This window comes from Furipterus horrens, unplaced genomic scaffold (genome assembly GCF_987537825.1).
Source record: "Furipterus horrens unplaced genomic scaffold, mFurHor1.1.pri manual_scaffold_4, whole genome shotgun sequence".
NCBI classification, from domain to species: domain Eukaryota; kingdom Metazoa; phylum Chordata; class Mammalia; order Chiroptera; family Furipteridae; genus Furipterus; species Furipterus horrens.
Window position 1 is genome coordinate 33,696,843 of NW_028327174.1, and position 14,581 is coordinate 33,711,423.

A 14,581-nucleotide genomic window follows, 5' to 3' on the forward strand; every position below is an offset into this window, starting at 1 on the left:
CATCGCCTTGAACAGTGAGGCCCAGGGGGGCGGGAGGACGGATCCCGGTCTCCTAGCTGAATAACTGTGTGAATCCATCTTGGACCCCCGCCCCCACAGAAAGCACCACAGAGCTGCGAAATAGGTCGCGGACAGGCAGGCGCCGGCGGTCGCTGATTTGTGATGCGTAGGCAGGCACTGCCCCCTGCCCCCGACAGCCGGCCCAGGAAAACAAAACGCATCTGTCAAAATGAGGCAGGCAACTATAGAGATCCCGGTAACACAACTCACCAGGCAGCAGATAGAGAACCTGACAGATGAACAGATAAGAAACCTGTCAAAGGCTCAGTTCTGGGCCATTGTTATCAGGTGGCTTACAGAATTCACAAAAGAGCAGGAAAAAGATATGAAAGAAGCGAAAAACTTTCATAACGAAAGGAACAAAACCACATACGAGACAGATGGTGAGGAATCCAGAGTCCATTTCAACAAACTGGAATATGGAGAAGGAACAAGCAGTCAACCAATGCAGCGAGAGGAAATGGCAAGCAACAATGAGAGGATCAGAAACCTCTGGGACAGCTATAAAAGGCCCAACATAAGAATCATTGGTTTGCCAGAGAATGAGGAAGATGAACTAGAACTTGAAAAATTGAGTGAAAATATAATAAAGGAGAACTTCCCAGACTTGGGGAAGGGAATAGACTTGCAGGTCCAGGAAGCAAGGAGAGTTCCCAAGAGACTGGACCCAGGGAGAACCACTCCAAGACACATTATAATCAAAATGTCAAAAATTAAAGATAAAGAGAGAATCTTAAAAGCAGCAAGAGAGAAGAAAAGAATTATGTACAAAGGGGTCCCAATTAGACTATCAGCTGACTTCTCAAGGGAAACCCTACAGACAAGAAGGGACTGGCAAGAAATATTCAAAGTAATGAAAATCCAAAACCTACAACCACGAATACTCTATCCAGCGAAATTGTCATTCAGAATAGAAGGACAGAGAAAGTGTTTCCAGGACAAAATAAAACTGAAAGAGTTCATTAGATCCAAACCACTGTTATATGAGAAGTTAAAGGGACTGGTTTAAAAAACAGAAGCTAGGGAGATGAAACAAAGGCAAACGAAACAGGCAACGAGAATGGAAAAGGAACTGTGGGTAAGGGAAACATAGTGGGGGGAGGCCAACAGGGAGGGGGAGTGGGGAGAGGGAGGGAGATGATATAGGAATTGGGGATCATGGTAGGAGGGAATGGAATAGACGGAGAGAGGTTGGGAGGAACTGTAAGCACAACTAATGGACATAATCTAAAAGGGGGGGACAACTGGAGGGAGGGGGCCACCGGGTGGAGGGGAGCAGAGGGAAGGGAAAGGGGCACAAATGTAATATTTTAATCAATAAAACACATTAAATCTGAAAAAAAAAAAATGATGGGTCATTCCACAGTAGTTTTCAATGTAATAAAGCGCATTGGAATCTTTCAGGACATGAGCAAAGTCATATATATTGTGTGGCCTGAAAAAAAAAAAAAGTCTTAGATAGTTCTGATGTTTATTGAGCGGAAGGTGTCTCCACATTTACTCACTTGCCTAAATCAAGGTTACTCTCTTTTTTTTTTTTTTTTTCCAAAAGATTATCCTTTTCTAATGAGTTAAAGCTCTGGATATTTGGAATGATGGGAGGCTTCAACCTCTTAAACCGTTCCTTGTTTGGATTAAGAAAAAGAAAAAGGGTTCATGGACACAGACAACAGTGTGGTGATTGCAGGGGAAGGGGTGGAGGTGGAAGAGAGTATAAAAGGGATAAATGGTAATGGAGGAAAATACAATAAAAATTAAACTATAAAAATATTTTAAAAGAAACTGATAGTGATAATGCATAGAAGAGTTTTTCTGAAATCACTTTATTTTTAGAAGTAAAATATTATTCAAAAGAAATCTTGGTGTGATTTGAAACATTTTAAAAGACTAATGATTATTTAAGAGGAATTAAGAGATTTTGTTTATTTGTTTTTTAGCTTCAGGTAGAAAGAAGGGGAAAGAAGGAGGGAAAAAAGAAAAATAACTTATAGAACTATTTCAAATAAAAAAAGAAAAACCTAAATAGTCTCATAATTTTAAATTAAATTAATCAAAAATAAAATATTTTCCCCTTCAATAAAAGAAAAATACCAGGCCTATATATTTTGCAAGGATGAGTTCTACTAAATAGTCGAGGGACAAATTATTTTAATCTATACTATAACGTATTCTAAAGTTAAGAATGAAAGCATATCTCTATCTCATCTGAGAAGCCTACAATAACCTCAACAACAAATCCAGACAAAGACCATACAAGAAAGAAAAAAAAATGGTCTGAATTAGTATATAACTATAGATGAAAAAAGTGCCAAAAATATTACCAAATCAAATACAACCATGTATAAAAAAGATAATATTTCAAGACCAAAATGGTTATATCCTGGGAATGTAACATTGATTTAACATTAAGAAGTCACCAGAGGAGAAAAGTCATATGGTTATCTCAAGAGATGTAGAACAAAATTAGATATACCTCAATGTCTATTCTTTTCTTTAACCTGAATAAGACTACCTATAAATAATATAAAGAAATCATCACATTTCATTGCAAAAGGGTGAAATCTTTTTTTGAGGGCTAGGCAATATAGTAAGGCAAGAACAGTAAATTAAAAAGAAAACAGATGTGAAAAAAGAAATAAAACTGTCATTATATAAAGATAATATGAGTTTATTCATATAAATCCAAAAGAGTCATTATGGGAATTCATTGAAAGTTTACCAATGTTGTTGGACATAAATTTTAATACCTATTTCTATACTTCAACAACCAACCAACAATACAGGGAAGTGATGCTGTTTCAGTTTCCAGACACAGGTCTTAAAGGAATTGGCATTTCTACTTCCTATTACTTAGAAAGCTGGCTGTTAGGACTCAGTCATCTGCTGTGAGGTGCTCCACTGACTAGCCCTTGTGGAGAGACCCCAGACAGAGGCCCTGAGACTACAGGAAGAAAGATACAGGGCAATCTGTATCTCTTAGCTGCTCAAAGCCTCCCTTCCCATGGGCCCCACCACTTTACAGCCTCAGTCATCATCTCAGGACAACCACAGAAAGAGAGATTAGGCCAGAACTGCCCAGATGAGCCCGTTCCTTTCAAATACCCTGATCACAGAAACTATAAAAGGCAATAAGGTATTTTTGTTGTTTTGAAGTCACTGAGTTTGGGGATGATGTATTACATCAATGATAACAAACCAGAATGATCTCTGTGGAGAAATTTCTAAATTTTGCTGAATAACATTTAAAAATATTAATGATGATATAGATCCAATGCAATCATCAAAATCTCAACAATCTTTCTGTTGGAAATCATTAAGAACAAGGTAGAATCTTTTCATATAGCAACGATTATTTTGAAGTTATAATAGTTAAATCAGTTGATGTTGCTGCAGATATTAACAAATTCAACAAGATAAGTAATTTTAGAAAACAATTTTCTCGGTTGTGTCTTACTCTTGAATATCTGTTAGCTGTTCTTGTGAAGAGGAATAAAGTCAGGAACAATCTATGTCACTGTCTTGATGACATTAATCACTGGATAATTCAATATTAAGTAAAGTTAAGAATGACACAACAATTTCACTTTTGTTTTATACTCTAAAGAAACTCTTACAAATAGGCACAAGGAGGCATGTACAAAAATGTAGTACTGTGTAAAATAGCAAAAATCTGGAAACAACACAAATCCATCAATGGTAGAATGGTTAAATATATTGTGGAAATCAAATGTGGGGAAAGATATACCAGTAGAAACATCAAGGAACTAGTTTTGCTATTGATTGTTTGCAGTACAAAACAATTTATATAAAATTTTTAATCATGCAAAATAGTTTTATACTTGATCTAAGAATAAATATGTAATAAAATAATTAAAAGCCATGGGATTGTTAACAAAATTCAAGATAGTGGTTTCCTGGGGGTATGGTATTGAATGACATTGGGGAGGGAAACTCAAGTGTTACATCTATAGGCTTGGTGTCAAACTTAATATCTACCAAGTTGTTTAGTATACTATTCATTATTTCTTTATTTTGTCTTAAATAGTCCATACAGGTTTTTCAGTTTTAAGGTCAGATATTGTCTGCTTGAAAAATGTATAATGCCTTGTACATGTGTGGATACCAAGTTAGGGTATAGGATATGTATTTCATAGATATTGATTTTATGAGGAAGTGAGATCATAATTTCAAGGAATATGTTCTGTGTTTTACAGAGAGTTCAGAGGTTGACATTCTAAAATTAACTAAAAGCAGACCTGTTAGCTTATGATTCCACTTTGAAAGTGTTCTTTCCAGATGGAAGGACTGAAAAATGTCTGAATCTTAAGGGGAAATTAATTTTTCATAATCTCTTATAGATAGTTAAGATTAAAGCAACACAGGACTCTTAAAAGATCAAGATCTTCACCTTGATTCTCAACTCTGCAACTGTTATAGAAATTGAAAAATATATCTGAATACAACCTTAGGGGCAAAAAAGGTGCATCTGTTTGTTTATTTTTATTTTTAAGATTCAAGATTCATGTTTGCCAACTCACTTTGGAGTATTAATACCTGGTTTATCAGCCTAAGATGAGATACAAGGATCCAAAGTTATGTAGGATTGTCTCTATGAGTTTTCTAGTCTTCAGTTTTTGTTTGTTTTGTTCTGTGTGAATAAAGATATTTAAAATGATAAACAGGAATCTAATGCTTATCAAAGATCAGAGTTATAAACTGGGAAGAACTTATAGAGTAATCTAAACATAAAGCAATTTGAGACTTTTTTGTTTGTTTGTTTGTTTGTTTTGCTAATACCCTATATATTTTTGAGGAGTTGACATGTGATCCCCTTAAGAACATTGAAATGAAATTATGTCATGGTCTATATCAAGGGCCAGCTTACATCTCAAATATTTTTACCCTTTATTTTTCACCTAAATTGACAGAGCTCAGGGTTGGAGAGAGACAAGTCATATTCAATAGGGTAAAGATTAAGTGCAGGTCAGTCCTGAAATCCCTACACTGTTCAACTCCCAGACTAGCCATCTGTTCAGTCAAAGAATGTTCTGCCTGCAACTTGCTATGGATTACATAAACACTTTTTTGTCTTACTTATGAATTCTCATGGTAGCGTTAGTGGTGGAACAATGGTACCAGGTGTTAGACTTTGGTTCAGCAACCTCGGTACTTGAGTTCTAGCTAAGAGAAGAATTCAGAGCCAAGACTCAAATTATAAGAGAAAGTTTATTTATAAAGTTACAGAAGTAGAAAAAACGAGCCAGAGAAGAAAGGAACTCAAGAAACAAGTTACAGAGACCAAAAAAAAAAAAAAAAAAAAAAAAAAAAAAAAAGCCCCTTAAGACAAAGAAAAAACACCTTGAAAGAAGAGAGAGAAAGATATTTGGGTGTACTGGGGGGGTAGAGGAGGGAGATCACTCGCCCTGGGGAAAGAAGGAGGTAAAGAAGGGCAAGGGCATGCTCCATAGACATAGGAAAAGATGGACACAGAGAGACAGACACACACTGGGTCTTTGGTCCTAAGGGCTTTTATCTGGAGATCTCAGGGGGAGGATCTCAACAGAATATTCATCAGCTTCTCAGGTGGGCCCCCTTGTGGTTTCACTGATTGGTCCGTGCCAGGGGGTCATTGGTCAATGCATCTGGTCCTGATGTCAGGCATGGCAGCACACCATTTGATTTTGCTGCTTCTTTGGGCCTGGAGCCAAAACACAGATGAAGTCTAGATGTCATCTTCCAGGGGTTAATGCTTAAGGGGTTGGTTGTGCAAGGACTTGTAGTTTTGCCCTGGTGACCCTCTGCACCTAGCCTCTCATTCTGACTCTGCCCATGCCTGTGTAACTGTCTACCTCAGTAATATTGTCTTTCTGTGTCTCTATAGCATTTTTGTCTTCTGGAATCATAACATAAGTTACAGAATTTTCTTGACACATTAGGCCTTTATTTTGCTTGCTTTTTGATCATGATATCTCTATGTGACATGGCTTGGCATTTGCTCATGTAGGAGTCTTCCATAAAATTTTAATTATTTTATCTACATCCCTAAATATTTTGACAAGTTAAGCGGCTCCGATTCATTTGCAACAACCTCAGCGCTGAGAAAGAATGCCTTCAATTAATGTACTAACAAGTGAACAGTTCAAGGAAAATGTTACAGAGAAACAAGGGATGCATAATGCCACTGTCTATGCCTTGCTGTTGAACACTGCAGCTTTTCCCACAGAGATGCAAATTTTGGCTTCCTCCCTTTTGCTATTAAAGACTCAGGTCCTTCAAGCACTGTGCTCTACCTGCTTAAAAAAAAAAAAAAAAAAAAAAAAAAAGTCCTACATGAGCACAATTCCAGCAAATAAAAAAAAAAATTTACCTTGTATGTTGTTAAAATCCTATAAATGTAAGATTTCAGGATTAGGAATGACCATGTTTTAATAAATTGGATGACTGGGTGCTAGCTATCCCATTGCACAGGCTGTAGAATCAAAAGCATTCCACTCACACCGGTATGTTCCCATAAAATGAAACACAGTTTGTGGCAGTGTGATCAACTGCAGCAAAATGAAAGCTTGTCATTTATGCCACCAGTAATATGTGCATGCCAAATAGAGCCAGTTATTAGCTATTGAAGTATGGGAGTATGGAAGGCATGATCACTGAGCAGGAAGATCAGCACATTTCAATTCAGGTGTTTTTAAGGAGCATGTAAATTCTCAGTCAAATGTTACACAGATCCTCTTAGGTTTTCCTCCTCCCTTCTAACAAAACACGTGTACAAGAATTTTTTTATAATTGAAAATAATAGTCAAATATGTAGATAAGTGAAAATGGTTATAAAATCTAAACAGTCCTTTCCTGATAATTCATGCAGAAATACAACCTCAGAGAAAGAGTTAAAATTTACTTTAAATATGAAATTGAAGTTCATAAGAACATAAGAAAGCCCACATTGGATCAAACACACATTTCAGCAAGCCCAGTAGTGTCTGTATTATAACACCAAAAACTACCTAATGATTGTGCCAAGGATGTCATCCTTAAAAATCAGGATTTTCATTTCACATAATTAAATCAATAATGTGCATATCAATGATTATTCATTTACACACTTCTTTATTCTCTTTAAAAATATGAAGTTCTCCTATTTTTCACTGCTAACTCCTATTTTAGGGAAAACTGTGGCTATGCTAATATATATCTTTATGTTGATTGTAGAAATATAGTACAATTAGTTCTGCCTGGACATAAAGGAGCTTGCAAATTGAATTGTTTAATAGCCTGTCCCCTCTCTTGGATTGCCTTTACTCTGTATAGATTAAACAATGTGGACATGAAATGCTAAAAGTAAAATGCATTGCTGCTCTAGTCAGCAAGATAGTCGATTATGTAATATAAGAAGTGCCTGAGAGCTCATGAGAACTGGCTTTCTTATCGTACTCAGACTAAAAGTTGTGTTTTTCAAATGAAATAATAAGAATAAACTATAAAATCACAATATAAAGAAGAGATAGACCAAGGAGAAGAAGAGAAGAAGTAAGTTTGCTATACAAGAAAAAGGAGAACAAAGGAGAACGTGATTCAAAAAGGAAATAGAGCTAGTCAATCTTTAAAGATGGAAGGTGGCTAATGAAGATGAAGGCAAAGGAAAGTATTACATTGAAACATTAAACCTATCATGGTGGGGGCGGTCATGCAGCAAATTTTTGGAAGGAAATCGATTGGGACAATAAAAGAACTTTAAGAAACATAAGAAATCATTAATGTTGTCAGTAATCAGTACCCCTGATTACTGTAAACTATATACAAAGGTGTGTGTGTGTGTTTCCCTTTGAGTCACTGTTGAGAATGTAGTTCTAACAGCTCCTATCTCTTTGCCACTCCTCATCCAATTCTCTCACCTGGTTGGATGTGTCTAATTAGCATTTCCTCCACCTGGTTAGGAGTTAGATGGGGAATCCCCATGCCATGGCATCTAGGAAGTCGGATAAGGATGAAGCATTGACCAAGGAAAACATTGCTCCTTCTGTCTTCCTTTCTCTGACCCTCTCCTCCATCAGAACGCCCAAAGCTTTTACATTTACCTATATTAGGTGGTCATAAAAAACCTTAAGAAAAATATTTTTTGAAAGGCTCAAGGTAATATCTAGATTCCAATAGACTGAGAAGAAGTTGCATGGTGAGTAAAGAGAGACCATAACTATAAGAGCTTCTCTGAGAAATTTATTGCTAAAGAGAAAGACGAGGCAGCAATTAAAAGGGTTATCAGTTAGTGTAGCAAGATAAAATGCTAACTGGAGATGCTTTCTAGAGAATTTTGTGTATGACCATCAGTGGATGACCCCTTTCTACTTTATTGATTAATCAATGCTTCTAATAAAAATAAATGTGTGGTTATGATACAGGGAGATCTGATTAAGATCACTGGAGAGAAGTAGGAAGGGCCATAGGAGGAGTTTGCTGAGGTGACAGAAAGCACACTAGGACGGGATTAGCTGAGAAGCTGAATGCCTCCAGAGCCAATGGGAATAAAAAGAAGGCTGGCTCTTTGGGTCACAGGCTTTTCTGAGCTTTTCTGGATCCTGAGTTGGCTCTCTTTCAGGCTCTGGCTCTGGCTCTGGCTCTCAAGCTCACTGTCAGGCTCTTCTTCTTCAAGGATGCCTGAGTGATGGTGTTGCAGTTCCCTGCATTTTCTAAGAGATGGTATCTTGTATGGGAAGGAACTCTAGGTATAGCCTAGGATTGGACTGGTCTGGCAGAGGGTGGCAGGTTTATTCTTTGGGTGTTTAGAGGGAACAGGCTCTGAGGCAGAAGCCTGCATTCTTCCAAAATTGTGTAGTTTTTGTGTATTATGTTGTTTTAGTTTGTAAAGTAACCCTACAGAAACTAACAGGGAAATGCTAGGGGAACTCAGGTGTTAGAGTTTAGCCTTAATTGATGGGTTTAACTAATTAAAGCTGTGACTTGATAGGATTAAGTAACTGCTTTTGAATAAAGACTCCTTTCTTTTTTCACCAAACCTTTGCCTCTGGAATTTTGCCTAGAGGGAGGCAGCAGGTGCAGGACCCCAACTTGCTGTTGGGTAACAGTTATGCCGAAGAGACTTAGCTTTCCATTGTTTTAAAGTATTTACCTTTGATCTGTAATCAAAGTATCTCAGTATCACTGCGATATTTGTGATAGTTTAAGGGGACAAACCTTTAAAACAGTCCATATCCTATTTACAGACATTAAAAATCCTTTCCTCAAAAAGTAAAAAATTGCAACATTCTAGTTATATTTACGAAATTTGCTTCTATTACCAACACATGATCCTTTTCCTTAAAAGAAGAAAAGCATATTTACTAATAGACTTTAGAAAGGGTCATTTGGTGTCACTCTATTCTCGGCCTCAAAATTATTTGCATAGAAAAACATCGATATGGCACACTTATTTTGAATGTTTTTTTCCTATGTAGGCTTCACCTTGGTACCATACTGGGTTTGTTAACTACAAGAGCTGGCATACTTGTAGCGGGGTGGTAAGAATTCAAAAAATGAATACATAATATGGAAATATTAACTTTCTATTTAACAGGTTTTCCTATAGCAACAATGAGAGAGATACTTTAGGACTCTCCAGTGAGGCTTTGAATGGTCTTATTTGGTCAGCATTGGGCTAGTTACCTGGCCATCTGCCAAAAAGCCCCTTTAACTTGTGCTATTTAGAGTCTAATGTTAGCTAATATCTAATTTTTAATGCTAAGAAGTGGTATTTGATGTTGTTACTAGTATCTGGTGGAAAGCAAGGGGCAGGAGGTCAGAAACAGTTTCCTGGGAAGTACTCTTAAACTGTTTTCTATGCAGTAGGGAAGGTGAACAAAGAGAAGCCCCGTAGCCACCATTTCCTTATCCTTCATAAAAATAAAGAAAGAGGAAAAGATTTAACATAACCTGCTCAGCAGGAAACTCAACTTTATCGTTTCACAACAGCATAATTGGGTATTTTATACTAGTGTATCATATGCAAGCATTTCAAAAATAAAACAGGAACAGCTTTTAATGCAATCTGTGTTTACTAATATGAGCTAATAAAATCTCAATATTATTTTATATTTCACTAATGGGTATCGCATTATAGGATATTCATTAAATCACCCATTATTTCAGTATTTGATGTGACACTCATAGCGGAAGCATGCATAGCATAGTATGAGAGATCTGGTGGGGAAAAAGTAGGATGCCAAAGTAAATATGGGCTTTTTAAAATGGGTTTTTAAAATAGATTGGTGAAGAAAGGAGAGAGAGAAGGAGCAATGATGCAAACAGGGCATTTAGTTTTTGGAGACTTAGAACTTCTGAAGAGCCAATGGATAGCTTCTGGGATTGCTGTGGTGACTTCTACAGGTTGTCCCAGTGAGTAGATGTACTCAGAAATGATGATCATTTGATTGGTTACAGCTTTAGATCCTGAACTTGGCCCTCCTCAAGTTTGCTATCTTCCCTTTATTTCCTCCAATCTGAACAATTCATTTAGGTACTGAAATGGTGTCAAGCCCAAGATCAGATGGACAAGTAATGGAATGGGGATTTTCACCCAAGCTGTCAGACACAGTACCAGTATGTTTTACTGCCTTCTTATCATTTCTTTCTTTCCTTTTTTTTTTTTTTTTTTTTTTTTTTAAGCTACAACATATAACTCTGTGCTAAACCAGACACCATTACATACTAGGGCTACTATGGAGGGATGGAAGTAGGAATCAAACATTTATGAAAAAACACCATGTGTTTCTGTGCAGAAAAAAATAAGTATTAAGATTAGAAATGAAAACTGGTCTGAAGTCTGGTAGCCTCCATCTATTTTGTGCATCAGTGTAATGAGAGATTATGAATTGGATGTGAGTGGAGCAAATATATAGAATATCCGCTAAGAGCATGGATCTTAAAATCAGAGACAGGCTCTTTCAATCCCAGTTTAACTTTTTCAAGGTGTGCGATCTTGGGAAGGCAATTAAAATTTCTGGCACCTGGTTTCTCTATGCAAATTATATGGATAATAAACATTTCCCTAAGTGTATTTTAATAATATTAAATAAAGTCATGACAGAATTTTTATTAAGTGCCAGACATATAATAAATTTTTATTAAGTAGACATGATAATTACATTTAGGGGCATGATATTAATAGCTGGGCTGGTCGTATGGGATGATTAATTTCCTGTGTCAACTTGATTGGGCTAAGGGATGTCAGATAGCTGGTAAAACATTATCTCAGAGTATGCCCATAAGGGTGTATCCTGAAGAGATTATCATTTTGAATCAGTAGACTGAGTAAAGAAGATCACCATCACCAGTGGGGGTGGGGCATCATTCAATCCATTAAGTGATAGATACAAATAGATTAGTCCCTCTCTATATCGCAGTTCAGTTGTCGAGGCCTCACTGTATCACGGGATTTAAAAAAAATATTTTATTTAATTATTTATCGCGGATTTTTTTCTATATCGCGGGATTTTGTGGTACTGTATAGTAAATAAATAAATGTAAAACCCTACTTCGCGGATTTTCACCTTTTGCGGGAGGGTCTAGAACATGATACCTGTGATAAGTGAGGGATAACTGTATAACAAAAGGGAAAAAAGGAAGGGCAAATTTGCTCTTTGCTTGAGATGGGGCATCCATTTTTTTCTGCCTTCAGACATGTTGCTCCTGGTTCTCAGTTCTTTGACTCAAACAGGAACTTACTCCATTCCCCCACCCCAACACACACACACACACACACACACACACACACACACACACACACAATTCTTGGGCCTTTGGATGAGGTTGAGGACTTAGACCACTGGCTCCCCTGCTTCTCAGGCCTTTGGATTTGAACTGAACTACACCACCAACTTTCTTAGTTCTCCGGCTCACAGAGAGCATGTCATGGGACTTCTTGACCTCCTAATATCCTACTGGTTCTGTTTCTCTGAAGAATCCTGACTAGTATACCACACAGCTTAGTTTTTCTAGAATGGTCCTATTCACACCTTTTGTCCCAGCAAAATTGTTTATGTTGCTTTCTTTTACTTTCAAAAGTATCCCGGTTTGGGCGGTAAATTATTTTATTCTTTGATGATAGCTGAAATATTGAGTACTTAAAATATTTCAATACTGTATTTATTAGATATTTTTAACTAATTTAATCCTTACAAGCCTTGTAAGATAGGTAGTATTATCCCATTTTATAGCTAAGAAAACTAAGGCACATAGCAGTAAAGTAACATGGGGCTCTGAATCCAACTTTGCCTTGCACTACATAAAATTTTATTATTTAACCATTTATTTATTTGGGTGATGTTAACACTGTAATTGCTTAAGCATACTAAAATAAAGAGTAGAGATAAAAAGAGAAGAAAAAAGAAGAAGGAAAAAGAAGTCCTATGTCAACTCCCTGTCCTGGCTACTATAACCATGCATTAGTTTTATTCATTACAGTTTCTATACGAGGCCAGATTAATTATGTGCCCTGAGATACATCTGAATTTCTACAAATATCAATTCCTCTCCTTTTCTTTAACATTTATAAAATGATAAACAGTGACACTTTTAAAAGTATCACATGAGTTGGGTTTGTTTATTTCCTCATGATTAGATTTGGCCTATGCATTTTGGGAAGAACTACATCAGTGATGTGCCTTCTGAAGACATTACCTCAGGAGTCACAGCATGTCACTTTGTCTCATTAATTTTTACATTCACTTTGATAACATGGCTAAAGGCAGCATCCATCAAATTTTCCCACCAAAGGGTATATTTATTTCCTTTTGAAATTAGTACATGATAGTTGATGAATACTTGAGACTGTCTAAAATTACCCTATTACCTAACACCATTGTTTGAGCAGGCATTAGTGATTTCTCTCTGGATCAATTATTCTATAGTTATAAATAGTGATTTTCTAAATATTGATTGGCATTCTATTAAAAAATATTTTTGAAATATCACCCACTGTTTCTTGCCTTTACTATATTAAAAAAAAATTCAATGCATTGTAATTCATTACTGACTTTGTTCATGTTGCTACTCAAACTGGCCCATATTTGGTTAGTGGGAGTTACATTGAGCATGCTCCTATTGATATCTTTTATTTATTTTTAATTGAATTTACTAGGATGATATTTGTCAATAAAATTATATAGGCTCCTATGTCTTTTTAACAAGCTCCCTCTTAATTTCTAAACCTTTTCTTGTTTTTGGTACAACAAATTATTTCAAGCACAACTTGTCCTTTCCTTTACTGAGCCCAGTAAGCAGTCATTTTTTTCAAGGTTCCCTTATTCCTTCAGTGAAGAAGGGTATTTAGAAACCAAGATATGGGTATAAATGAGCTCATTGATCCTAGGATATCATTGTTACCAGGACCTTACAAAGATATATATGTCTTTATATGTATATATATCTTTGTCACCATATATGTCACTATATACAAAGTGAGTTGTGTGAATATGTACACATATATCATGCATTACATATAGATCATGAAACATAAAAATGTTATATATCAGGGGTTCATATTACTAATCATAATTCCAATCCAGTACCACAGTACTCTTCCTTGCATCCCCCAATTTCTTTTTGGTATCTCCCTTTACCCACAGTAAGAACCCTAGCTGCTAACAATATCAATATATTTAGTCATTTCCTGATTCCCTTAATTCATAAAAATTGACCTCAGGATTGGTACATCACTACAAATAACAACTAACCTAAGTAAAGTTCAAGTTTTTTTAAAAAATATAGTTCTTGTGTCTCTATACATAAGGCATACAAAGTAATGTGTTCAGAAGTTACTTGGATACATTCTTTCCCTTTTGTTCATCTTTATGTAGTTTATATATATTTAGGTTCACTTGTTTCTATTGGTATTCATTTTTAGGAGGTTTGATCTCTCTTGATTAATTTAAACTTTTGAATCTGTGTGATATTAATATGGTTTTGAGTGTGAAAAGTATAAAAAGGGTTTACCCAACTACTATATAGCAATAATGACCTATCAGAGAAAGAAACTTAGAAAACATACCTTTTACAGCTGCATAAAAAAGGTGTATGCAGAGAAGTATCACTCTCTCTCCTATCCTTTGTATCTCATTTCCATCTCGCCCTTGTCAGTAATGTTTCATTAATTTACAGTTTATCTTTACTATCTTCTTGTGTTTCTCTTTGTAATTAGAAACATTATACACAAACTATCTTATTTCTTCCTTTTATATACTCTTTTGCATGTATAGTATCCCCTCACTTATCATAGGTATTACATTCTAGACCCCCCTGCAAAGTAGGAACCTTACATTTATTCTACACTCTTAAACCTATGTAACTTTAGCAACATCTGTATAAAGTACCGCAAAATCCCGCGATATAGCGAAAAATCCGCAATAAATAATTAAATATTATATTTTAAAAAATCCTGCGATACAGTGAGGCTGCGATAAGTGAACCGCGATAGTATAGACCGGGACTACTGTATTTTCTAATCTAAAAATATATCCTGGAAATCATATCA